This window comes from Macaca thibetana, chromosome 19, assembly GCF_024542745.1.
Source record: "Macaca thibetana thibetana isolate TM-01 chromosome 19, ASM2454274v1, whole genome shotgun sequence".
Taxonomy (NCBI): Eukaryota; Metazoa; Chordata; class Mammalia; order Primates; family Cercopithecidae; genus Macaca; species Macaca thibetana.
The window spans coordinates 16,709,320-16,734,797 of NC_065596.1; the positions used below are offsets into that span (position 1 = coordinate 16,709,320).

General features: G+C 49.7%; 1 protein-coding gene across 1 annotated transcript in view; it reads right to left on the minus strand.

The window, feature by feature from the left end:
* The window catches only part of ARHGEF18 (Rho/Rac guanine nucleotide exchange factor 18), a 129,743-nt gene that overhangs the window by 37,933 nt on the left and 66,332 nt on the right, over nucleotides 1–25,478 (minus strand). The gene's annotated exons all lie outside the window — the stretch shown is intronic.

The window sequence follows — 25,478 nt, forward strand, 5'->3', positions numbered from 1 at the left end:
TCTGGAGGGCAGGATATTGGTCCCCACTGTGACCATTTACTGTGGAAATTGCACAGTATTTGCTGCTTTGATAGAATAAAACAGGAAAAAAAAAAAAAAAAAACCCTCTAGGCTCTCCTTTGGTCTTTGCAGGGTGTAAAAACCAAGTGAGCTGTTTCAGTTTGCTGTAAATAGTCTAAGATCATGAAACTGTGCGTCTGGCGCGCTTCATGCCAAAACCTCGCACGTGATGATAATTAATCTGAGATCAGATGTTAGGGTGACTCTAAGACCCAGAGATGGCAAGACACGGTGTTTAGCCGCCCCTGGTCATCAGGACACGAATAGAATTCTACCATCGAAGCGGACCTGAGGCTCCGATTCTGTTCCACACTGTGATTATAAACCAATCCAACATCAACAGGGGCTGCAAACAGTTGTCTACACCCATCTGTTCGTTAATTTAAGGGTTCAGATCATAGGATACATGTGCCCGCGGATAAGCTCACCTACTCATGGAAAGATGCAACTCTTTTAATTAATTATTATTATTTTTAGAGACAGTCTCACTCTAGCTCAGGCTGGAGTGCAGTGGCCGACCACAGCTTACTGCAGCCTTAAACTCCTAGGCTCAAGCAATCCTTCTGCCTCAGTCTCCTGAGGAGCTGGGATTATAGGTGTGCTGTATAATTTTAAAATATTTTCTTGTAGAGAGATGGGGGTCTCACTATGTTGCCCAGGCTGGTCTTGAACTCCTGGCTTCAAGTGGTCCTCCTGCTTTGGGCCTCCCAAGATGCAACTCTTAATAAAGCTCAACTATGGCCGGGCGCGGTGGCTCACGCCTGTAATCTCAGCACTTTGGGAGGTCAAGGTGGGTGGATCACAAGGTCAGGAGTTTAAGACCAGCCTGACCAAGATGGTGAAACCCCGTCTCTACTAAAAAAACAAAAAACAACAAAAAAAAACCCACAAAAATTAGAAGGGTGTGGTGGCAGATGCCTGTAATCCCAGCTACTCAGGAGGCTGAGGCAGCGAATTGCTTGAACCCAGGAGGCAGAGGTTGCAGTGAGTGGAGATCGTGCCACTGCACTCCAGCCTGGGCGACAGAGTGAGACTCTGCCTCAAAAATAAAATAAAATAAAATAAAATAAAATAAAATAAAATAAAATAAATAAAGCTCAACTATCATTCATTAGGTTCAGTTTTCCCCTCCTACTTGACAAGTGTAGTTGAGATGGGCTACTTGGCTAGTTTATTCTTACATTTTATAAAATTGTATCTTCAAGCTCTGCCCAGATAAGGACAAAGAGTAGCATTAAAAAGAAATCTGGGCTGGGCGTGGTGGCTCATGCCTGTAATCCTAGCACTTTGGAAGGTAGAGGTGGAAGGATCATTTGAGGCCAGGAGTTCAAAACCAGCCTGGGAAACATAGCAAGACCCTGTTTCTACACAAAATAAAAAATTAGCTGGGCACAGTGGTGCACACCTGTAGTCCCAGCTACTCGGGAGGCTGAGGCAGTAGGATCACTTGAGCCCAGGAGTTCAAGGCTGCAGTGAGCTATGATCGTGCCACCGCACTCTAGGCTGGGCGACAGAGCGAGACCATCTCAAAAAAAAGAGAAGAGGGGAGGGGAGGGGAGGAGAAAGGAGGGGAGAAGAGAAGAGAAGAGAGAAGAAAAATAGAAATCTGATCTGTCAGGCTGGGTGCAGTGGCTCATGCCTGTAATCCCAGCACTTTGGAAGGCCGAGGCAGGTGGATCACCTGAGGTCAGGAGTTTGAGACCAGCCTGACCAACATGATGAAACCCCATCTCTACTAAAAATACAAAATTAGCTGGGCATGGTGGGGAACAATTGTAATTCCAGCTACCCGGGAAGCTGAGGCAGGAGAATCACTTAAACCCGGGAGGCAGAGGTTGCAGTGAGCCCGACATCATGCCACTGCACTCCAGCCTGGACAACACCAGTGAGACTCCATCTGAAAAAAAAAAAGAGAAAAAAGAAAAAAAAAAAAAAGAAATCTAATCTGTCCAGTGGCCTCCTGGGTCCTAGGTACTGACATACCTAGGATGTCTTGGTTTGTCTATGTTACAGGAAGAGAGCAGCTGGAACTCTCTTTCTTGGGAACATGGAGTTATAAACCATGGGGTGGGCAGAGCTTGCCCTAGTGGAAAATGTACTCACAGCAGCTCTCCTGGGAGAGGATTCAGCATTCTGAGCAACTTCTTCGTTTTTCTGTTTTTTTTTTTTTTGAGACAGATTTCCGCTCTTGTTGCCCAGGCTGGAGTGCAATGGCGCCATTTCGGCTCACCGCAACCTCTGCCTCCCAGGTTCAAGTGATTCTCCTGCCTCAGCCTCCCGAGTGGCTGGGATTACAGGCTCCCCACCACCACACCAGGCTAATTTTGTATTTTTAGTAGAGACGGAGTTTCTCCACGTTGGTCAGGCTGGTCTCGAACTCCCGACTTCAGGTGATCCGCCCGCCTCGGCCTCCCAAAGTGCTGGGATTACAGGCTTAAGCCACCGCACCCGGCCTCTGAGCAACTTTTAATTTAGCTGTAAATTGAAGGTGATTGTTAATGTGCAAGTGGGTGTGTGTTAGAGATTTTCTGGCAGAGGAGCCAAGAATTCTCGCCGACTAAGACATCAGCCACTAAGCTGTGTGACAGCACATCACACACATACTCAGTCGCTGTTCATTCTTTCCACGGCCTAGCACAGCGAGGATGACATTTGTTCAGTGGCCAGAAACATTCTGACGTCATGATAATACATGACTAACAATTCCTATTATTATAGGAGACAAAGCAGTTGACGATGTAATTCACAAAGCAACACCTATGTAAAAAAACAGGAATCCTGAACCAAAGGCGACACGGTCCAGGACAGGCATTTCCTGCCATTTCTGTCCAACAACTCCACCCAGACGATTATGACCTAAACATACAAATACAGTGCAAAACCTGAGATGTATCCTTTGCCCAGCAGCATCCTGGCACGGCTGACACATGGTTGCTTGTGGACTGAGGTCCTGACTGAAATCAGATGAATTCTGCTCTAGCACAATAGTCCATAGAAGAAAAAGTCACTAAAAACAGCATTTGGCCAGGCACGGTGGCTCACACCTGTAATCCCAACACTTTGGGAGGCCAAGGGGGGGGTGGATCATTTAAGGTCAGGAGTTCAAGACCAGCCTGGCCAACATGGTGAAATCCTGTCTCTACTAAAAATACAAAAATTAGCTTGGCGGTGGTGGTGCACACCTGTAATCCCAGCTACTCAGGAGGCTGAGGCAGGAGAATTGCTTGAGCCTGGGAGGCAGAGGTTGTGGTAAGCCGAGATCATGCCACTGCACTCCAGCCTGGGTAACAGAGTAAGATCCTGTCTCAAAAAAAAAAAAAAAAAAAAAAAAAAAAAAAAAACCAAACCAAAACAAAAAAATAGCATGTAAAGCAATGCCAATTCCCAAAATCAAGTTGATGGCAAAAAGAAAGAAAAGGAAGGAAGGAAGGAAGGAAGGAAGGAAGGAAGGAAGGAAGGAAGGAAGGAAGGAAGGAAGGAAGGAAGGAGAGAAAGAAATGCTGATTCCAAAGAATTTTAATAAACTATTGGTAATGCTAAATCTATGGGAACAGATGTAAATCTTCCTTTCATGATTTAGAAGACACTGAAGTTTTCACATGTTGGGGTCATGACCAGGGGACACCAGGTGAGAGACCAGCCTGGGCAACACAGTGAGATCTCGTCTCTTAAAAAACAACAACAACAAATTAGGCAGGCATGTTGGTGTGTGCCAGGAGTCCCAGCTACCTGGGAGGCTGAGGTGGGAAGATCGCTTGAGCCCTGGGGTTCAAGGCTGTGGTGAGCTATGATTGCCCCACTGCACTCCAGCCTGGGTGACAGAGCAAGACTCTGAAAAAAATGAAACAAAATGAAATAGAATAAGAGGTGGACAGTCATAAATACAGTCTTCCTGGAACACGTGCGGCCGCTGAAATAGCTGACGGGTCAAGACATGAGTCAGTGGCCCTGCCACAGACCCGCTGCATTGATTATGTCCTTTTATTCCGTATTTGTGATGCTTTGACCTCTTGGGGCTTTGCTGAGCAAGGACGCACAGCCCCTCCCAGGGCTGGCCAGTTTCTAGAGATAGTAAACGGTCTGCAGCCAATGCAGAGCTCAGACCCCTAGTTGCCTCCTTTATGGGGCTGTCACACTCCTGGCCGTGGTCCCGCTGCCCTCATCACCTCGGGGTCCCGTCCTGAGCCTGCTCACCCTGCCTGGTCCATTTGTTCCCCAGGAAACCACAATGAAGATTCCTGTCCATATTTTCCCCTGTCCCCCAACCGACCCTGGTGCTTCCCCGTGTGGCCCCTGTGTGGTGTGCCCTGCCTCCTGCTTCCAGAGGACTGTGAATATAAACTTCTTCCTTCCTGATGGTTATTTCTGGGTCTGCGAGTCTCACCATACTGGGTTCAGACAAATCCCAGGTATCCTAAAACGACAGCTGCCCAGGGACCAGAGGTCTGCTTGCCAGGGATGGGAGAGCCTCAGATCGTCTGCCACCTTTTTTTTTTTTTTTTTTTTTTTTTTTGAGATGGAGTCTTGCTCTGTCACCCAGGCTGGAAAGCAGTGGGGGTGATCTCGGCTCACTGCAACCTCCACCTCCGGGGTTCAAGTGATTCTCCTGCCTCAGCCTCCTGAGTAGCTGGGATTACAGGTGCCTGCCACCTTGCCCAGCTAATTTTTGTATTTTTAGTAGAGACAGGGTTTCACCATGTTGGCCAGGCTGGTCTCGAACTCTTGACCTCAAGTGATCTGCCTGCCTTGGCCTCCCAAAGTGCTGGGATTACAGGCGTGAGCCCCCGCACCTGGCCTACGGTGTTTCCTTTTGGGGTTCTACGATCCATTGCGGTGACTCTGTGAATACACTAAAAGCCCCTGGGTTGTACTCTTTAATGGGTGCATTGTATGGTCTGTGAATTACGTCTCAATAAACCTGCTCAACCAACAGATTCACACCTGTGATGGACAGGCTTCCTTCTGCAGGGGGAGAGCAAGATACTTGATTTGCAGTTCAACATACGGTGGGAATTAGTCGCTCTGCTCTTGGCTCTGAGAGAGACAGGGATACGTATTTATCTCCTGCTACGGTTTTTCCTACAGCAGACGGCCATGGTGCTTGGGGTTCAGCTTGTGCTGTCCAGCACTTTCTGTGCAGCCTGCAAAAGCTACTCAAGAGTCTAATTAGCGCCTCCTGCCCACTGCTGAGATGCGATCGATTGGCGAGCACCTGGCCCGCTGTGGCCACTGTATGCCGCAGAGCTCTTTCTGCAAGGGGACCTGGAGGATGGATGGAAAGAAGTGAACGGTGAAAATCAAAACAGTTCTGACCTGAGGGGGAAAAAATATACCCTATTCTCAGCAACACACACAGACGGTGGCCTATCTTCAGGGTGATTTTTAAAAGCTGGTTTTGTCTTGATTTCGTAAATTCAAGAGTAGTCTCTGGCTAGGCACAGTGGCTCACGCCTGTAATGCCAGAATTTTGGGAGGCTGAGGTGGGAGGATCGCTTGAGGCTAGGTGTTCAAGACCAGCCTGGGCAACATAGTGAGACCCTGTCTCTATAATTTTTTTTTTTTTTTAAAACACTAAAACAAGAGCAATCTCTGAGCAAGTTAGATGACACAGCTTTCGTAACAGGTGTCAGGATCCCACCTGCATTACTTTACTGGGACAAAAGATTCCATACTTTTCTTCTTCTTCTTCTTTCTTTTTCTTTTTTATGAGACAGCTCTCACTCTGTCACCCAGGCTGGAGTGCAGTGGCGCGATCTCGGCTCACTGCAACCTCCACCTCCCAGGTTCAAGTGATTCTCCTGCCTCAGCTCCCTGAGTAGCTGGAATTACAGGTGCCCACCACGACGTCTGGCTATTTTTGTATTTTTTTGTAAAGATGGTATTTCTCCATGTTGTCCAGGCTGGTCTCAAACTCCTGGCCTCAAGTGATCCGCCTGCCTCAGCCTTACCAAAGTGTTGGGGTTACAGGCCTGAGCCACCTCACCCAGCGTAAGAGCCCAGACTTTTTTATTATTATTTTTTTTGAGACGGAGTCTCGCTCTGTTGCCTAGGCTGGAGTGCAGTGGTGCAATCTCGGCTCACTGCAAGCTCCGCCTTCTGGGTTCACGCCATTCTCCTGCCTCAGCCTCCCGAGTAGCTGGGACTACAGGGGCCCGCCACCACGCCCGGCTAATTTTTTGTATTTTTAGTAGAGACGGGGTTTCACCATGTTAGCCAGGATGGTCTTGATCTCCTGACCTCGTAATCCGGCTGCCTCGGCCTCCCAAAGTGATGGGATTACAGGCGTGAGCCACCGCGCCTGGCCGACCCCAGACTTTTTCTAGTGCCTCTGTGCTTCCTTTGTGACTCAGTCTCTCATAAATCCTGTAAGTCACAGGCTTTGTCCTCTGATATCCAAGGACACTCCTCATTAGGTCTTACAGGAACAGGACTCACCAAAAATTACATGAAAATGGCTGAGTAGTTACTAGCCTGTTCAAAGTAATATTCAAGAAAATCCTGATACACTTTTTTTTTTTTTTTTTTTTTTTTTGAGACAGAGTCTTGATCTGTCACCCAGGCTGGAATGTAGTGGCACAATCTTGGCTCACTGCAACCTTCACCTCCCTGCAGTGGTGCAATCTTGGCTTACTGCAACCCTGCTTCCTGGGTTCAAGTGATTCTCCTGCCTCAGCCTCCCCAGTAACTGGGACTACACGCGCCCACACCCAGCTAATTTTTGTATTTTTAGTAGAGATGGAGTTTCGCCATGTTGGCCAGGCTGGTCTCACACTCCTGACCTCAGGTGATCTACCCGCCTAGGCCTCCCAAAGTGCTGGGATTATAGGAGTGAGCCACTGAGCCCAGCCTGCCTTCTTGTTTTTTTTTTTTTTTTTTTTTTTTTTTTTAAGAGAGACAGGGTCTCACTCCATCACCCAGGCTGGAGTGCAGTGGCATGATCACAGCTCACTGAAGCCTCCAATTCCTGGGCTCAAAGGACCCTCCGGCCTCAGCCTCCTGAGTAGCTGGGATTACAGGTGCGTGACACCATGCCCAGCTAATTTAAAATTTTTCTGTAGCAACGGGGATCTCATTATGTTGCCCAGGCTGGTCTTGAATACCTGGCCTCAAGGGATCCTCCCACTTTGGCTTCCCAAAGTGCTGGGATTATAGACATGAGCCACTGTACCCGGCCTTGATATGACATATTAAGTGACTGCCTTAATTGGTTTCAAATTGTCTTTTATATATAATCTAAAGGCACACTGACTTCTAGAAATGCCTTCTAGAAATGCCAATTTGTAAGCCTAAATTGCAGATTCCTATATATAGCCTCTCACTTGTAAAGGCACCCCAACCATCTTTTAAAGGCAGCTGGGCCCTGGTCCATAAATCTCCACAGTTTTCTGCAAAGGACTGTTCAAGAAACACATGGGGCTGGGAGTGGTGGCTCAAGTCTGTAATCTGAGTACTTTGGGAGGCTGAGGCAGGAGGATCCCTTGAGCCCAGGATGTCGAGACTGCAGTGAGCTATGATGGCACCACTGTACTCCAGGCTGAGTGACATAGCGAGACCCTGTCTCTGAAAAAAAAAAACAACAAAAAGAAAGAAACAAGTGAACCAGACAAGTGTCTCGGTTTCAAGGCCTGGCCTCAGAAATAATGGCTTCTTTTCTCACATTTAGGGGGATTTTCTGTCCCCACCCATCCTTCTGTTCTTTGTTTCAGCCCAGACTTTTCTTTTAGGCTGAGAGTGCAACCTGGCTCTAGAGAGTTCTAGCAAGCACTGGCTTACCGGCGAGTGTTCGAGAGACAATTAGAGAAAATCTGATGCCAGATGAAGTTTTCAGTTCACAGTTCCTGCCTTTTCAGCCACCTGGGAATAGACTAAATCGATGAGAAGGCGACTTCATCGATTTCTCTTTCTTGCCTCATTTTGATGTTACACAAGCAAGATAGTATTAAAACGAATAAAAAGGTAGGAGGAAGAAAAAAACCCCTTCGTCCCACACCTCAGGGGAGAAAGAAAAATTTAAAAAGACATCTTGCAGCTTAGAAGGTAAGTATGACTCAGAATATTCTTCCCAAACCTGGTACTATCCAAAAACAAGAAACAAAACCAAAAGCCGCCTGCTTCAAATTACATGTCAAACCCCCAAAATACCATTTTAAAAAAATGTGGTAATTCGTAGCAACAGGTCTTACTTATTGAGTGCTTCTTACATTCCAGGCTGGGTCCTGAGGACCTAATATTTTTTTTTTTTGAGAGGGAGTCTCACTCTGTCATCCAGGCTGGAGTGCCATGGCATGATCTTGACTCACTGCAACCTCCACCTCCCGGGTTCAAGCGATTCTCCTGCCTCAGCATCCTGAGTAGCTGGGATTACAGCTGCCCGTATCCACGCCTGGCTAATTTTTATATTTTTACTACAGACGGGGTTTCACCATGTTGGCCAGGCTGGTTTCGAATGCCTGACCTCAAGTGATTCGCCCACCTTGGCCTCCCAAAGTGTTTGGATTACAGGGGTGAGCCTCTGTGCCTGGCCTCACTTAGTATTTCTTAAGTCCTGCAGTCCTCACAATGACTCAACAGTAGGTACTACTGTTATTTTATCTTTGTATGTTTTGAAACAGGGTCTCACTCTGTCACCCTGGCTATAGTGCACAGGCACTATCACGGCTCACTGCAGCCTCAACCTCCTTGTCTCGAGTGATCCTCCCACCTCAGCCTCCCGAGTAGCTGGGACCACAGATGTGTGCTATCACGCCTGGCTAATTTAGAGATGGGATCTGGCTGTGTTGCCAAGGCTGGTCTCGAACTCCTGGACTCAAGTGATGCTCTTGCCTTGGCCTCCCAAAGTGCTTGAGTTCATTTTTGTTATGAAGTATAACATTTAGGTTGAGGTTGGTTGATTTATTTATCGTCTATGGATGTGGGCATTATTGTTCTATTTTATTTATTTATTTATTTGAAGATAGGGTCTCGCTCTGTCACCCAGGCTGGAGTACAGTGGCACAGACATAGCTTACTGCAGTTATGAATTCCTGGGCTCAAGCAGTCCTCTGGCCTCAGCTTCCCAAGTGGCTGGGACTCTAGGTGCATATCACCATGCCCAGCTAATTTTTTAGATATTTTTGTAGAGAGAGGGTCTCCATGTTACCAAGGCTGATCTTGAACTCCAGGCTTTAGCTGTCTCCCACCTCAGCCTCCCAAAGTGCTGGGATTACAGGCAACACCATGCCTGGCCTGTGTTAATTTTGGGAGCTGTATATTTGGGTACAGTGGCTCACGCCTATAATTCCAGCACTTTGGGGGGCCGAGGTGGGAGGATCACTTGAGATCAAGAGTTTGAGATCAGCCTGGCCAACATGGTGAGACTTCATCTCTCCAAAAATTTAAAAAAAAAAAAAAAAAACTTAGCCAGGCATGGTAGTGTATGCCTGTAGTCCTGGGTGCTCAGGAGGCTGAGGCAGAAGGATCGCTTGAGCCTGGGACCTCAAGGCTGCAGTGAGCCATGATTATGCCACTGCACTCCAGCCTGGGTGACAGAGCAGGCCTTCATCTCTTTTCAAGAAAAGAAAAAAAGACAGGGAAGTATCTCAAAAGTTAAATCCACCAAGTGCAATGTGGTAGCCTGAGCTGGATTCTGGAGCAGAAAAATAAGTGAAATTTGGATAAAGCCTGGGAGTTTAGTCAACAGTTATTAATGTGAGGGGAAACTGGGTGTGGGGTACATTAATATTCTCTTTTCTATCTATGCAACTTTTCTGTAAATTGAAAATTATTCCCAAGCAATAGGTTCCTTAAAAAAAAAAAAAAAAAAAAAAAAAAAAAAAAAAAAAAGTTTATTGAGGCACGAATCAATTTTTAAAAAAAAGTCCTTCCAGGACGCACTGAGGCTTGTTAAACACAACAGAGTTTTTGGTAAGGCATATGCACGGGGGTGCTCTGACTTAAGAAAGAACCAGAACTCACTGGCACTGAGACAGCGCCCTCTCTGTGGCATGCATGCCACTGCCCTCTGGGCCCCTCCTGTGGGATCTTCTAGAGCCTCCTCTGACGGATGTGGGGCCCTCTCTCAGTGCCAGGGACATGAGCCCCAGCTTGGGGCGCCTATGGGACGATAACTTCTCTTGTACCTTGAAATCCAATCAGCCACAGTCCTGCCTTCTGCCTGTTTCTTAAAATTTTTATTTATTTATTTATTTATTTATTTAATTTTATTTATTTGATATTTTTTGAGATGGAGTCTTGCTCAGTCACTCAGGCTGAAGTGCAGTGGCGTGATCTTGGCTCACTGCAAGCTCCGCCTCCCGGGTTCACGCCATTCTCCGGCCTCAGCCTCCCGAGTAGCTGGGACTACAGGCGCCCGCCACTGCGCCTGGCTAATTTTTTTGTATTTTTAGTAGAGACGGGGTTTCACCGGGTTAGCCAGGATGGTCTCGATCTCCTGACCTTGTGATCCGCCCGTCTCGGCCTCCCAAAGTGCTGGGATTACAGGCGTGAGCCACCGTGCCCAGCTTTATTTATTTATTTTTGAGATGGAGTCTCACTCTGTTGCCCAGGCTGGAGTGCAGCGGCGCGATCTCAGCTTACTGCAACCTCTGCCTCCTAGGTTCAAGCAATTCTCCCTCCTCAGCCTCCCGAGTAGCTGGGATTACAGGCACTTGCCACCATGTCCGGGTAATTTTTGTATTTTTAGTAGAGATGAGGTTTCACCATCTTGGCCAAGCTGGTCTCAAACGCCTGAAGTGATCCGCCCGCCTCGGCCTCCCAAAGTGCTGGGATTACAGGCATGAGCCACCGCACCCGGCCTTCTGTTTAACGAGCTTTGGGGCTACCCCCTGGTCACTTAGCCCAGGCTGAGATCACCGTGAGTGGCTGCCCATCCGGACTCACCCATTCTCATCCCGCCCCATCTACAGAGTCCAGACGCTCCCTGGCCTCACCTCTTGCCACGTTTTGTACCCTGCATCCCAACTACACTGACGTGCCATACCAGGAAGCCTCAGACGCCTGGGCCCCTTGGCTCAAGGCGTCTCCCTTATCTGGCCAGCTGTGGGGCCAGGTCAGAGTCCTTCTGCATGGCGCACCCCCGCCCTCGGGCCCCGTGGCTTAGGCCTGCAGGCTTCCTTTACAGCTCACCATGCTCATGACTTTATCACCCTGCCTCGCTGCACCTTGACCTCCCTGGGAGCAAGGGTCAGGTGCTGTTCATCTCCAGGCACTGGCGTCACATCAGATCTACGCACTCAGCCCGTTGCGGCACGAGCACACAGTCATGCAGGCTACCACGGCCCTGTGGCGAAGGGTGCAGTCGGGGAGGGCAGGGGGCAGAATGAGGACAGAGGTCAGGGAGGGCACCCAAAGGTGCGACCTGCGGGAGTCCAGGGTAATCTCCTTCTCGGCCATTTCCCTTTCGTTTTTTTGACAGTCTCAGTCTGTTGCCCAGGCTGGAGTGCAGTGGTGTGGTCCCAGCTCGCTGCAGCCTCCAACTCCTGGGCTCAAGTGATCCTCCTGCCTCAGCCTCCTGAACCATTAAAGACAACAGCCACCTTCAGGGCCATTATCTTTGGTGGGATTTTAAGTTCCACTTAAAAGGAAAAAAAAAAAAACTCTTTAGAAGGCCAAGGTGGGAAGATCACTTGAGGCCAGGAGTTCAAGGCTCCAGTGAGCTATGATCGTACCACTGTACTCCAGCCTGGGAGAGAAGTGAGAGTCCATTTCAGAAGAAAGAAAATATCCACGCGACAGGCTGTGGGGTCAACTAGGCTCTGCTGGAAGGTGAAGGAAGGCTACAACCAGGAACCAAGTGGGTGCCTGGCCTGACAGATGGGAACACAAACTACCTCGCAAAGCCAGGGGTTACTCACCCAAGAAAATCGAGTTAAAAACTGCCTGAAAAAAATGCATTTTAAGCACTGCTATTTCTTAAGTGGAATTGTAGGACTCTTCGACTTAGCCACCACCCACCCCCAGTCAGTTTCACATAAACACGAAAATCCTTACACATTCTCAACACGACCGCAGGAATTAACTGTTGGGCTACTTTCTGGTTTTATCATCTTCTTCTTCTCACTGTTTATTTAAGTTCTGAACATGTTTGCCCAGAGGTTTGACCTGTTACAAACTCTTATTCTATTCCTTTACAAGAGAGGTGATTTTCATTTTTTTCTCTCTCTCTTTTTCTTTTTTGAGACAGAGTCTCACTCTGTCATCCAGGTTGGAGTGCAGTTGCGTGATCTCGCCTCACTACAGACTCTGCCTCCCAGATTCAAGCAATTCTTGTGCTTCAGCCTCCCAAGTAGCTGGGATTACAGGCGTGTGCCATCACACCTGGCTAATTTTTGTATTTTTAGTAGAGACAGCGTTTCACCATGTTTCCCAGGCTGGCCTTGAGCTCCTGAGCTCAAGCAATCTGCCTGCCTCAGCCTCCCAAAGTGTTGGGATTACAGGCATGAGCCACTACGCCCGGCCTTCCTTTTTTTTTTAGAGACAGGGTCTCACTCTGTCATCCAGGTTGGAGTGCAGTGGCGTGATCATAGCTCACTGCAGCCTTGACCTCCGGGGCTCCAGTGCAGTGATCCTCCCACCTCAACCTCCCAAGTAGCTGGAACTACAGGCAGGCACTCCCACACTTGGCTGATTTTTGTATTTTCTGTAGAGACAGCGTCTCGCTATGTTGCTCAGGCATCTTGAATTCCTTCCCGTGCTCAGGCACTCTTGCCACCTTGGCCTCCCAAAGTGCTAGGATTATAAGCGAGAGCCATTGTGCCTGGCCAAGACAGCCCTTTTTGTTTCTGGACAGTGCCTGGACACATGAAGCCCACACACATCCCCGCTCCAGGGTACTGGGTAGACGCACCTGCCCTTGGGCCCAGCTTGCAAAAGTTAGGCTGTTGGGGCAACATGTGACCTCAGGGAGACTCGTTTCTTCACTGGGGGGCTCTCCAGAAGCCTGCGGTGAATCGGGCCCTAAAACATCCTGTGTGCGACTTTCCTGGCAGGTTCTGCGACAGCAGAAAGGCCAGACGGAACCACATTCTTGCTTGCGGTGGGGGTTTGGGTTTTCCCCACCCCGAGCTTATGAGAGGGAAAAAGGAGGGCGGGGTCCTCTCTAACCCCAAAGCTCCTCCACCCCAATCATTCAAACTTAACTTTCTCTGAGATTCCGAAGGCTCTGTAGAACCTTTCAACACAGCGAGGTAACCTGTGATTTTAGAATATTTGACAGCATAACTAAGAACTCAAGCGTCCACGGTGAGAAACCGCATTCTCTATGGCAACCCATCGAAGCCGTTTTTTCCCCCTGGGACCAGTCTCATCGTAAGAGTAAGGGATGCCTCACAGTACAAAACACACTTGCTGCTGGCTGGAAATACCCACGTCCTAAGGCCTTTATCCTGGTGGGAGTGTTCCATTCTGAGCAAACGTTCTCTCATCCAGGGCAGCCGCATTTCTGTGACATAGGAGAATATTACGTGATTTTGCATAAGGGGAAAACTGAGGTGGAGGTGGGAAAGGCAGGCAAAGAGGTGGATTTTGGTGCCCAAATCACTAGATGTCGATTAGGTGTCTGGTATACTGCCTAAGAGTAAATTCTCATCATTCTTTGGTGCTTTTTTTTTTCTTTTTTTTTTTGAGACGGAGTCACACTCTGTCGCCTGGGCTGGAGTGTGGTGGCGCAATCTCAGCTCACTGCAACCTCCGCCTCCCAGGTTCAGGCAATTCTCCTGCCTCAGTCTCTCGAGTAGCTGGGACGACAGGTGCGCTCCACCATGCCCGGCTAATTTTTGTATTTTTAGTAGAGACGGGTTTCGTCATGTTGCCAAGCTGGTCTCAAACTCCTGACCTCAGGTGATCCACCCGCCTCAGCCTCCCAAAGCGTTGAATGGATTACAGGCATGAGCCACCGTGCCTGGCTCATTCTTTGGTGCTTTTTTTCTTTTCTGAGACAGGGTCTTGCTCTGTTGACCAGGCTGGAGTGCAGTGGTGCAATCATGGCTCACCGCAGTCTCCAACTCCTAGACTCTAGCAATCCTCCTGCCTCAGCCTCCCAAGTAGCTGGGACTACAGGCATGTGCCACCAAGTTTGGCTAATTTCCTATTTTATTTTATTTTTTGAGACAGGGTCTCACTCTGTTGCCCAGGCTGGAGTGCAGTGGTGTATTCATAGGTCACTGTAGCCTTGAACTCCTGAGTTCCAGCAATCCTCCTGCCTCAGCCTCCTGAGTAGCTGGGACTACAGGCACACACCACCATGCCTGGCTAATTTTTATGCTTTTTGTAGAGACAGGGTGTTGCTATGTTGCCCAGGCTGGTCTTGAACTCCTAACCTCAAGCGATTCTCCTGCCTTGGTCTCCCAAAGTGTTGAGATTACAGGCATGAACCACTGTGCCTGGCCTCCCATCATTCTTAAGCTTTTTTTTTTTATTGAGACGGAGTCTTTCTCTGTCACCCAGGCTGGAGTACAGTGGCGCGATCTCGGCTCACTGCAATCTCCGCCTCCCAGGTTTAAGCGATTCTCCTGCTTCAGCCTCCCAGGTAGCTGGGATTACAGGTGCCCACCACCATGCCCGGCTAATTTTTGTATTTTTAGTAGAGACGGAGTTTCACCATGTTGGCCAGGCTGGTCTCGAACTCCTGACCTCGTGATCCGCCCACCTTGGCCTCTCGAATTGCTGGGATTACAGGTGTGAACCACTGCGCCCGGCCTATTCTTTTTCTTTGAGACAGAGTTTCACTCTGTTGCCCAGGCTAGAGTGCAGTGGCATGATCTCAGCTCACTGCAAGCTCCGCCTCCCAGGTTTACGCCACTCTCCTGCCTCAGCCTCCCGAGTAGCTGGGACTACAGGCCCCCACCACCACGCCCAGCTAATTTTTTGTATTTTTAGTAGAGACGGGGTTTCACTATGTTAGCCAGGATGGTCTCGATCTCCTGACCTCGTGATCTGCCCGCCTCGGCCTCCCAAAGTGCTGGGATTACAGGCGTGAGTCACCGCGCCTGGTCCATTCTTAATCAGCTTTAACTCCAAACGTTTGTGTTTTCTTGTAGGGGAGCAGGGGGAGACCCCCAGCTTTTTTCCATTGATATAGAAGGCATTTCTCTAAATGTGTAAGACCAAGCCAGAGCCCTACTCTTGTTTAATAAAGATAAGAACTAAGGCAAACTGCTCTAGGTGAGACACCTTAGGGGGATTAGAAAAAAAAAAAAAGGGAACAAAATGGAACATTCTTGGGCATAAAACCAGTTGGCTGCATGTTATGGCCTTAAAAAAGTACAAATGTGGTACAAACTCTTCATCTGCAAAGATTCCTGGCTGATAAGAAACTGCTCTCATGAAATACTGATAAGGCTCATGAAAAAATGTCACCTATAGCACTGTTACCTGAATTTGAGCCTTTTTTTGTGGGGGGAAGGGGGGAGGGGATGGAGTCTCACTGTGTCACCAAGCTGGAGTGCAGTGGCGCGATCTCAGCTCACTGCAACCTCCGCCTCTCAGGTTCCAGCGATTCTCCTGCCTCAGTCTCCCGAGTAGCTGGGATTACAGGTACCTGCCACCATGCCTGGCAAATTTTTGTATTTTTAGTAGAGACAAAGTTTCACCATGTTGACCAGAATGGTCTCGATCTCCTGACCTCGTGATCTGCCCGCCTTGGACTCCCAAAGTGCTGAGGTTACAGGCATGAGCCACCGCACCCGGCCTAAATTTGAGCCTTCTTAATGAATAGTACAAGAGTGAACTAAAATTTAAAATTAAATTAAAATTGACCAGCACTCTTACCATCACTTATAAATGTCTCCATGCCCCCATCTGTATTGACATGGGTGTATATGTTCAGTTATAGTTGCAGGGAACACACGAATATTTCACATTGCTATGGGCTTTGTAAGTACTGCTTTAATCATTTCCCTGCTGTTAGACATTCGATGCCTTCCAATTTCATACATGAGTCTCTGTGAGACGAGATTTTGGATGCAGAGGTTACAAATCCTGTCTGATTTTTAGACTTGCATTACCAAACTGCTTTTCCCAAGGACTCTGCTAATAAGTGTAACCTTGCAGGAAAATCTGGCTAAAGAAAGAAACTCCAGCCTGGCGTGGTGGCTCATGCTTGTAATCCCAGCACTTTGGGAGGCTGAGGCGGGCGGATTACCTGGGGTCGGGAGTTCGAGACCAGCCTGACCAACATGGAGAAACCCTGTCTCTACTGAATATACAAAATTAGCTGGGCATGGTGGCGCATGCCTGCGATCCCAGCTACTTGGGAGGGTGAGGAAGGGAATTGCTTGAACCCGGGAGGTGGAGGTTGCATTGAGCCGAGATCGTGCCACTGCACTCCAGCCTGGGCAAAATGAGCAAGACTCCATCTAAAAATATATAAATAAATAAATAAATAAATAAATAAATAAAAAACCTCAAGGTGGATGGCCACCATTTTTGATGCCACCTCATATCAATAGGGTGTCAGTTTTCAGATGGCTTGCTTCTATGAGATCCACTTCTTTTAGATCCACTAGAACACATAGCCTGCTTCTATTAATACTAGACCCACTTCCTCTGTTTCCTTTCCCAAGTGTGGGGGTGGGGGCTGTACAATTAGGGGCATCTCGATACATGACATTTCTCTTCCAAAACCCAGGCTTTGGCATCAGGTAGAACAGGGGTTTGAATCTTACTCTGCCATGTGCTTTTTTTTTTTTTTGAGATAGAGTCTCTCGCTCTGTCACCCAGGCTAGAGTGCGGTGGCGCAACCTCTGCCTCCTGGGTTGGTTCAAGTGACTCTCGTGCCTCAGCCTCCCGAGTAGCTGGGATTACGGCCATGCATCACCACGCTCGGCTAATTTTTTTCTATTTGTAGTAGAGAAGGGAGCTTCACTATGTTGGCCAGGCTGGTCTCAAACTCCTGGCCTCAAGTGATCCGCTCGCCTCGGCCTCCCAAAGTGCTGCCACGTGCTTTTATTACCTTTGTGATCATGGTCAATTAATGACCTGGTTCCCCTGAGATTGTTTAGTCATCTGTGCAGAAGCAATCAACAGCACCCACCTCATAGGACTGTTAGGACAATTCAATGGGGAAATAAACCTCAAGAATCTGAGAACAGAGCAAGGGGCCAACTGTCAGCTCCCTCACGCCCAACCCAAATACTCAAACAGCTAACTGAAGAAAGATCGGACAACATTCTCCTGAACGCAGACAGGACCGTGCAAATGGGCTCAGTAACAATCCGTGAAACGCCAGCACACTGGAACGAGGAGGAACTGGGGCTTAGCTTCTCCTGGCTGTTAATCCCTGCGCTGGCCAGACAGTCATAATGACCCATGAGCCATGTTTCCAAAGAAAAATTATTTACACATCTGTTTAGAAAAGTTAAAACAGCCGGGCGGCGTGGTTTATGCCTGTAATCCCTGCACTTTGGGAGGCCAAGATGGGCGGATCACTTGAGATCAGGAGTTTGAGACCAGCCTGGCCAACATGGTGAAACCCCATCTCTGCTAAAAATACAAAAACCAGCTGGGTGTGGTGGTGTGCACCTGTAATCCCAGCTACTTGGGAGGCTGAGGCCGGAGAATTGCTTGAACCTGGGAGGCAAAGACTGCAGTGAGCTGAGATCATGCCACTGCACTCCAGCCTGGGTGACAGAGTGAGACTCCATCTCAAAAAGAAAAGAAAAGAAGTTAGAACACATTTTGTTGTGGGACTGATGATGTGGTGTTTAAGAGGAGGTCTCCAGTCCAGAGGAGCCCAGGTGATCCACAAGGTGATGTGTTAGCAAAGGATGATGGGATCGCCAATAGTGGGAGCTGGGGTGGCTTGAGGAGGAAGGTGAGTCATTTTGCCTGGAGGCAGAAGGTCATGGGATCCTTTGCACTGGGTTTTGAGGGATGAATAGGAGGTCATTAGAAGAAAGAAGGATGAGGGAAGGTCATTCTAGGAGAGGACAGTGGGCAAGGGCAGAGGCATTAACAGGCGGAATGATGGCATATTGTGGGGAAGGTGGTTATAGGATAAGGGGATGGGGGGAGCCATGGGCAGGAGCTGGGCAGGCAGGCAGTGCCAGAAGAGTGTGGCGGGAGATGAAGATGAAAGGCAGGCTGGGCGTGGCATGTGTGGCATTTTACATGCTGCCCTACGGCACTCTTCCAAAATGGGAGCCAGGGGAAGGTTTTAGGCAGGGAGAGGCATGCCTAGACCTGCATTACAGAGGTAACCAGTGATAGGAGAGGCAAATGATTAGATGGGGACAGAGAGATGACAGAGGCAGGGAACCAGTTTGGCAGCCTAAGTGCGAGGTGACAAAGTCCTTAAGGAAGGCAGAGGGTGAAAAGTCGGGATAGGAGGTCAGAGGCAGAACCAGCAGGGCTTGGTGCCCTGGTAAACACGGACGCGGATGGAGGAGGCCAGGATGACGAAGATGTCTGGTTTGGGCTACTGAGGTGGGACCTGGAAGAAGGAGGAGAAGGGGACAGAGGTGGGAAAAAGAACAACAGCTCTCCTAGCAGACACGGTCAGTCTGAAATGCCACCCAGGACACTCTGCTCAGAAGTCCCGAAGGCTGTTGAGACATGTGTAGAGTCAGGGTCATCATCAAGGCTGGGGATATCTATCTATCTGTCTGTCTGTCTGTCTGTCTATCTATCTGTCTGTCTGTCTATCTGTCTGTCTGTCTGTCTGTCTGTCTGTCTGTCTATCTATCTATCTATCTATCTATCTATCTAGAGGAGGGGTGTCACTCTGTTGCCCAGGCTGGAGTGCAGTGGTACCATCTCAGCTCACTGCAGCCTCTGCCTCCTGGGTTCAAGTGATCCTCCTGTCTCAACCTCCCAAGTAGCTGGGATCACAGGCGTGCACCACCATGCCTGGCTAATTTTTGTAATTTTAGTAGAGATGGGGTTTCACCATGTTGGCCAGGCTGGTCTTGAACTCCTGACCTCAGGTGATCCACCTGCCTTGGCCTCCCCAAGTGCTGGGATTACAGATGTGAGCCATTGCAACCGGCCAAGGCTGGGGATACCGATTTGGGAGCAATCCCCGTGCAGAAGCAGAAAAGAAGAGGAGGGTACAGTTGTCCTGCAGATGGGAAAAGCCGGCCCTCCGAATCCGCACGTTTGCATCCTGAGGACACTGTATTTTTGATCCCCTTTGGTTGCAGAAGCAGAAGCTGTGGCTGCAGAGGGCCAACTGTATTGACTGGAAAAAAGTCTGTGTGTAACTGGACCCATGCAGCTGAAACCCGTGCTGTTCAAGGGTCGGCTGTGGTCAAAGACAGAATCTTGAGGAACGGCATTTGGAGGCTGAGGTGGGCAGATCGCTTGGGCCCAGGAGTTTGAGACCAGCCTGGACCACACAGTGTGATCCCGTCCCTACAAAAAATACAAAAATTAGCTGGGTGTGGTGTCATGCGCCTGTAGACCCAGCTATTCGGGAGGCTGAGGTAGAAGAAACACTTGAGCCCGGAAGGTGGAGGCTGCAGTGAGCCGTCATCGCACCACTGCACTCCAGCCTGGGCGACAGAGCAAGACTGTTTTGAAACAAAAACAAAAAACAAAAAGCAGTTTTGAACAGAGCTGTCTGCCATCCATCCCAGTGCTGAGTGTGGGTGCACTGGGGTGCAGGGGGCAAGTGTGGGTGCATCTGGGGTGTGGGGACCAAGTGCGGGTACACCTAGGGTGCAGGGGGCAAGTGTGGGCGCACCCGGGATGCGGGGGCCGAGTGTGGGCGCACCCGGGGTGCAGAGGCCGAGTGTGGGCACACCTGGGGTGCAGGGGCCAAGTGTGGGTACATCGGGGTACAGAGGCCGAGTGTGGGTACAGCTGGGGTATTGGGGCCGAGTGTGGGTGCACCTGGGGTGAGGGGCCTGCTGGGGACCGGAGGGCAGACACACCTGCAATGCAGAAATGAAGGGAGAGGCCTTTCCATTCCCTGGTGCTTACTGAACGGGTGCCAGGGGGAGTAGCAGACATCTGAAAGGAAAGACTCTCCAGGAAACAAGTATTTGTGGAAACTCAAAAGAGCCGTCAATGCGCGCCACCTTCACCTCCTCTCCTCCCTCTCTCCCCCTTGAATCCACACCGACGACTCCATCAGCCACACGTGCCGGGGCAGAGAGGGCAGCTGTGCTAGGAACAGACACTGCAGCCACGCTGCCCGGGCTCAAACCCCCACCTCCGAGATTCAGAGCGAGGGACCTAACAGCACCTTGCCTCCGTTTCCCCCATCTGTAGGATGGGGATCGTAGTAGTGCCCACTGGCTGGGCATAGTGGCTCACACCTGTAATCCCAGCACTTTGGGAGGCTGAGGTGGCAAGGTGACAGAGTGGCCACCTGTCACTGACAGAATGGGAGGACTGCTTGAGCCCAGGAGTTTGAGACCAGTCTGGGCAACACAGCAAAACCCCATTTCTACAAAAAATAAAAAATTAGTCAAGCATGGTGCACGCCTGGAGTTCATGGTGCGCCCAGGAGTTCTAGGCTGCAGTGAGCTGTGACTGTGCCACTGCACTCCATCCGGGGTGACAGTGAGATCCTGCCTCAAAACGAAGACCCACAAACACAAAAAACCAGTAATGCCCTCTCTGGGGGTTGGCTGTGATGAAGAACATTCTGGAATGCCGTCTGGCACAAGGCAAATACTATCCTTGACTATTTGTACCACCGCTCACTTCCTCCGTAACTGCTGGAATGGTTCCACTAACAACCAAGTCAGGCATTTCCCTCCTCTGCTCAAAGCCCTGCCATGGCTCCCATCTTCCCCAGGAACCCCTGTCTTTACTGTGACCTGCAAGAGCGGTGAGCTAACTATGGCCCCAGGGCCAAATCCAGAACCTGCTTTGGTAAAGCAAAAGTATGCACCAGAGACCTTATGTGGCCCAGAAAGCCCAAAGTGTGTACCATCTGGTCTCCTACAGAGAGTCCAGGACCTCTGGCCCCACCCAGGCCATCTCCTCACCAGCTACCACCCGCCTTCACTCTCCCCCTCTCCTGAGCCACCTGGCTCCACCCACCCTGGCCTCCTCCAAACATGTCACCACCCCACTGGGCCCCTGTGGCTGCTGCTCCTCCTGCCTGCCCCCATCTTCTTTTTCATTTTATTCTTATTGAGACTGAGTCTCACTCTGTCACCCAGGCTGGAGCACAAAGGCGCAATCTCGGCTCACTATAACTTCCACCTTCTGGGTTCAGGTGATTATCGTGCCTCGGTCTCCCAAGCAGCTGGGATTACAGGCGCTCGCCACCACATCTGGCTGCGTTTTGTATTTTTAGTAGAGATGGGGTTTTGCCATTTTGGCCAGGCTGGTCTCCAACTCCTTGCTTCAAGTGATCTGCCCGCCTCGGTCTCCCAAAGTGCTAGGATTACAGTGTGAGCCACCGTGCCAGGCCAACTTTTATTTTTAAATAAATAATTTTGACATAGAGACAAGGTCTTGCTATGCTGCCCAGGCTGGTCTTGAACTCCTGGCCTCAAGCAGTCCTCCTCCCTCTGCCTCCCAAAGTGCTAGAATTACAGGTGGTAAGCCATCTTGTCTGGCCTGCCTGCCTTCTCAGTGAGGCCCCAGAGGCCACTTTGTTTAAAATATCATCCAGGTCAGGTATAGTGGTTCACGTCTATAATCCCAGCACTTTGGGAGGCTGAGACAGGTGGGTCACTTGATGTCAGGACTTTGAGACCAGCCTGACCAACATAGTGAAACCCCGTCTCTACCAAAAAATACAAAAATTACACAGCTGTGGTGGTGCGTGTCTGTAATCCCAGCTACTTGGGAGGCTAAGGCAGGAGAATGGCGTGAACCCGAGAGGCGGAGTTTGCAGTGAGCCGAGATCGCGCCACTGCACTCCAGCCTGGGTGGCAGAGCAAGACTCTGTCTCAAAAAAAAAAAAAAAAAAAAAAAGAAAGAAAAGAAAAAGAAAACCACCACCCAAATAAAATATTATCCACCCCAAAACACCTACACACGTGAATTTTCTCCATGAGGCACATCACAGCCTCCTTGCACTCAGGGGCACTTTCTGGTACTTCAGCACTATGTTTGAAGGTCATTTTATTTTCTAAAAATTTTATTATTATATCATTATTTTAGAGATGAGGTCTCTGTTGCCCAGGCTGGAGCGCAGTGGTGTGATCATAGCTCACTGCAGCCTTGAACTCCTGGGCTCAAGGAATCAAGGGATCCTCCTGCCTCAGCCTCCCAAGTAGCTGAGACCACAGGTGTGTGACACCATGCCTGGTTAATTAAAAAAACACATTTTTTTAGAGATAGGGTCTTGCTATGTTGCCCAGTCTGGCTGGTCTCAAACTCCTGGGCTCAACTAATCCTCCTGCCTAGGCCTTCCAGTGTGCTGGGATTATAGGCACGAGTCTCCTCGCCCAGCGAGGGGTCATTTTCAACGTTAACATCACCAACAAGAAGCACGCAAATGTGAAAACCGTGGCAGTCCACAGACCTTAAACAGGGCATGTGTTTACAGCGTGAGAGGCTGAACAAGAAGGCAGAGTGTCGCCTCGCTCAGCCTCAGCTGGGAACGTGCGTGGGAACTCCAAGTTTTCTCCACTCTGCACCAATATGAATGGATTGATGTTACGGTTACAGAGAAATTTTAGCAAGCCAGGTGAAAATTAAACAAAGAATCACCATCCGATCCAGCAATTCTACTCCTGGGTTTATCTTCCAAGGAGTAAACACTGATTCCGCAAACCCCGAGGCTCGACTGTAGTTGTGTTTATTTAGAAGGGAAACTCCGGGAGCTGCGGGTCCCTGTGGTCATGGCTGGCACCAGGCCTGTCACGTGGTGGGTGGGTGCTTAACAAATATGCGCTTCAGGCAGGGAGGGAGAGGGCGTCTGGGAGGGACCTGGTCTGGACCGGTCAGAGGAGAGAGGAAAGGGCAGGGTGGAGAGAATGTCTTATTCCAGGAGGTGCTGTCGTGGGCCTTGGGGGCCTTTGGAGAGTCACTTTCTCATTGAACCTGAAGCCATGTGTAGGAGTGGATGAGCTCTGCTTCTAGAAATGATGGCCGCAGCGTGGGGAGCGGGGCACACTGGAAGGGGTTGCTGGTGGACGCAGGGGGACCTGGACCTTCAGGGTAGGGTGGAGAGTGGCAGAGAGGGGCAGTGCAGGGGCCATGAGGTGGGGGGCAGAATGGTGAGCTCGGCAGCAGGGGCCACTGGCACAGGGGTGTGGCGCTCAGGAGGGTGCTCTAGGAAAGGGAAGGAAATTTGGGCCTAAGGTGCTACCTGGAGCCTAGGAGAATCCAGGAGTGCCCAGGAGCAGGGCTAGAGAGGTGGTTTAACGGAGCTGCCTGGAGATTCAATGGGATAAGGGATGGAACTAAGGTCCTTGGGTCCAGCTTTGTTGAAAGCGGTCTTGGGACCAGAATAGGTGAATGGCCTGAATGGTTTTTATTTTTGGGGAAGGGAGAACACAGCTGTATCATAACCACTGGCTCAAACTAGTATTATTTTATTTATTTACTTATGTATTTTGAGATGGAATTTCACTCTGTGGCCCAGGCTGGAGAGCAGGGGCACAATCTCGGGTCACTGCAACCTCTGCCTTCCGGGTTCAAACGATCCTCCTGCCTCAGCCACACAAGTAGGTGAGATTACAGGTGCACGCCACCATGCCCGGCTAATTTTTGTATTTTTATTTTTATTTATTTATTTTGTTTTTGAGACAGAGTCTCGCAGTCGCCAGGCTGAAGTGCAATGGCGCGATCTCGGCTCACTGCAACCTCTACCTCCTGGGTTCAAGCGATTCTCCTGCCTCAGCCTCCAGAGTAGCTGGGATCACAGGCATATGCCACGATGCCCAGCTAATTTTTGCATTTTTAGTAGAGACGGGGTTTCACCATCTTGGCCAGGATGATCTCGATCTCTTGACCTTGTGAACTGCTTGCCTCGGCTTCCCAAAGTGTTGGGATTACAGGCGTGAACCACCGTGCCAGGCCTAAGTTTTGTATTTTTAGTAGCGATGGGGTTCACCATGTTGGCCAGGCTGGTCTCGAACTCCTGACTTCAGGTGATCCACTTGCCTTGGCCTCCCAAAGTGCTGGGATTACAGACGTCAGCCACGGCGCCCGGCCCTCAAACTAGTATTATTATGACTTTTTAAAAAAATGATTGACAGAAATCCTGAAGTTGTTTCCTCGCAAGCTGTCACTAGGTTCTGTTTCCCCATCCTGCATTTATATAGTTGCTTACTTGGACCGGCGATTCTCTACCAGGGGCGATTCTTGCTCTCAGGGTCATTTGGCAGAGTCTGGAGACATTTTTGGTTGTTATGGGAGTGACGGGGGAAGAGGGGTGCTCCTGGCATCTGATGGATGGAGGCCAGGGATGCTGCTCAGCACCCTGCAGCGCCCAGGTAGGTCCCATCCCAAAGAACGATCCAGCCCCAAATGCCTACAGTGTCTAGGCTGGGAAACCTTGATTTAGGCCTACGCACAGGAATCTAAGCATCCCAGTGCTCACTCTGTCACCTGGTGATTAAAGCTACCTCTCTAGCTGTCTGTCATCTCCAGCTTTGATAAGCAAGCTTTCTACATCTTTATCTTCCCAAATTACAAGTTAAATGACTGACCGAGACACAGCAGAGGACAGAACCGTGGGTGGCTTCCTACCAAGTTAACACCAGTCCATTAATTAACAGCTTTGTGAACTTCCATCCACCGATGAGCGTGGCTAAAAGATGATTACCTCACAACTCTCTTGTTTGTTTGTTTATTTTATTTGTTTTTTGGAGACAGAGTCTCGGCTGGAGTGTAGTGGTGTGATCATAGCTCACCGCAGTCCCAAACTCCTGGGGCTTAAGTAATCCTTCTCCCTCTCTCCCAAGTAGCTGGGACTGCAAGCGCACACCACTACAGCTAATTAAAAACGCTTTTTTTGGCCGGGCGCGGTGGCTCGTGCCTGTAATCCCAGCACTTTGGGAGGCTGAGATGGGCGGATCACGAGGTCAGGAGATTGAGACCATCCTGGTTAACACAGTGAAACCCCATCTCTACTAAAAATACAAAACATGAGCTGGGCGTGGTGGCAGGCGCCTATAGTCCCAGCTACTTGGGACAATGACAGGAGAATGGCATGAACCTGGGTGGCGGAGGTTGCAGTGAGCCGAGATCACATCACTGCCCTCCAGCCTGGGCAACAGGGCAAGACTCTGTCAAGAAAATAAATAGAAAAGAAAAGGGAAGGGGAGGGGAGGGGAGGGGAGGGGAGGGAAAGGGGAAGGGGAAGAGGTAGGGGAAAGGAACGGGAAGAAAGGAAGGAAGGAAAGAGAGAAGCTTGGTGTGCAACTTCATTTTTAACATAAAAGAAAGTGCTTAAGGCCAGGTCTCAGGCGGAGAGGCCCGCGCTGCCCAGGCTTGTTCTGAGATCCTCTGCTTCCTTTTGTGTAAAATTCACACTATTTTCTGGTATCAGAATGGAGGGACCTTCA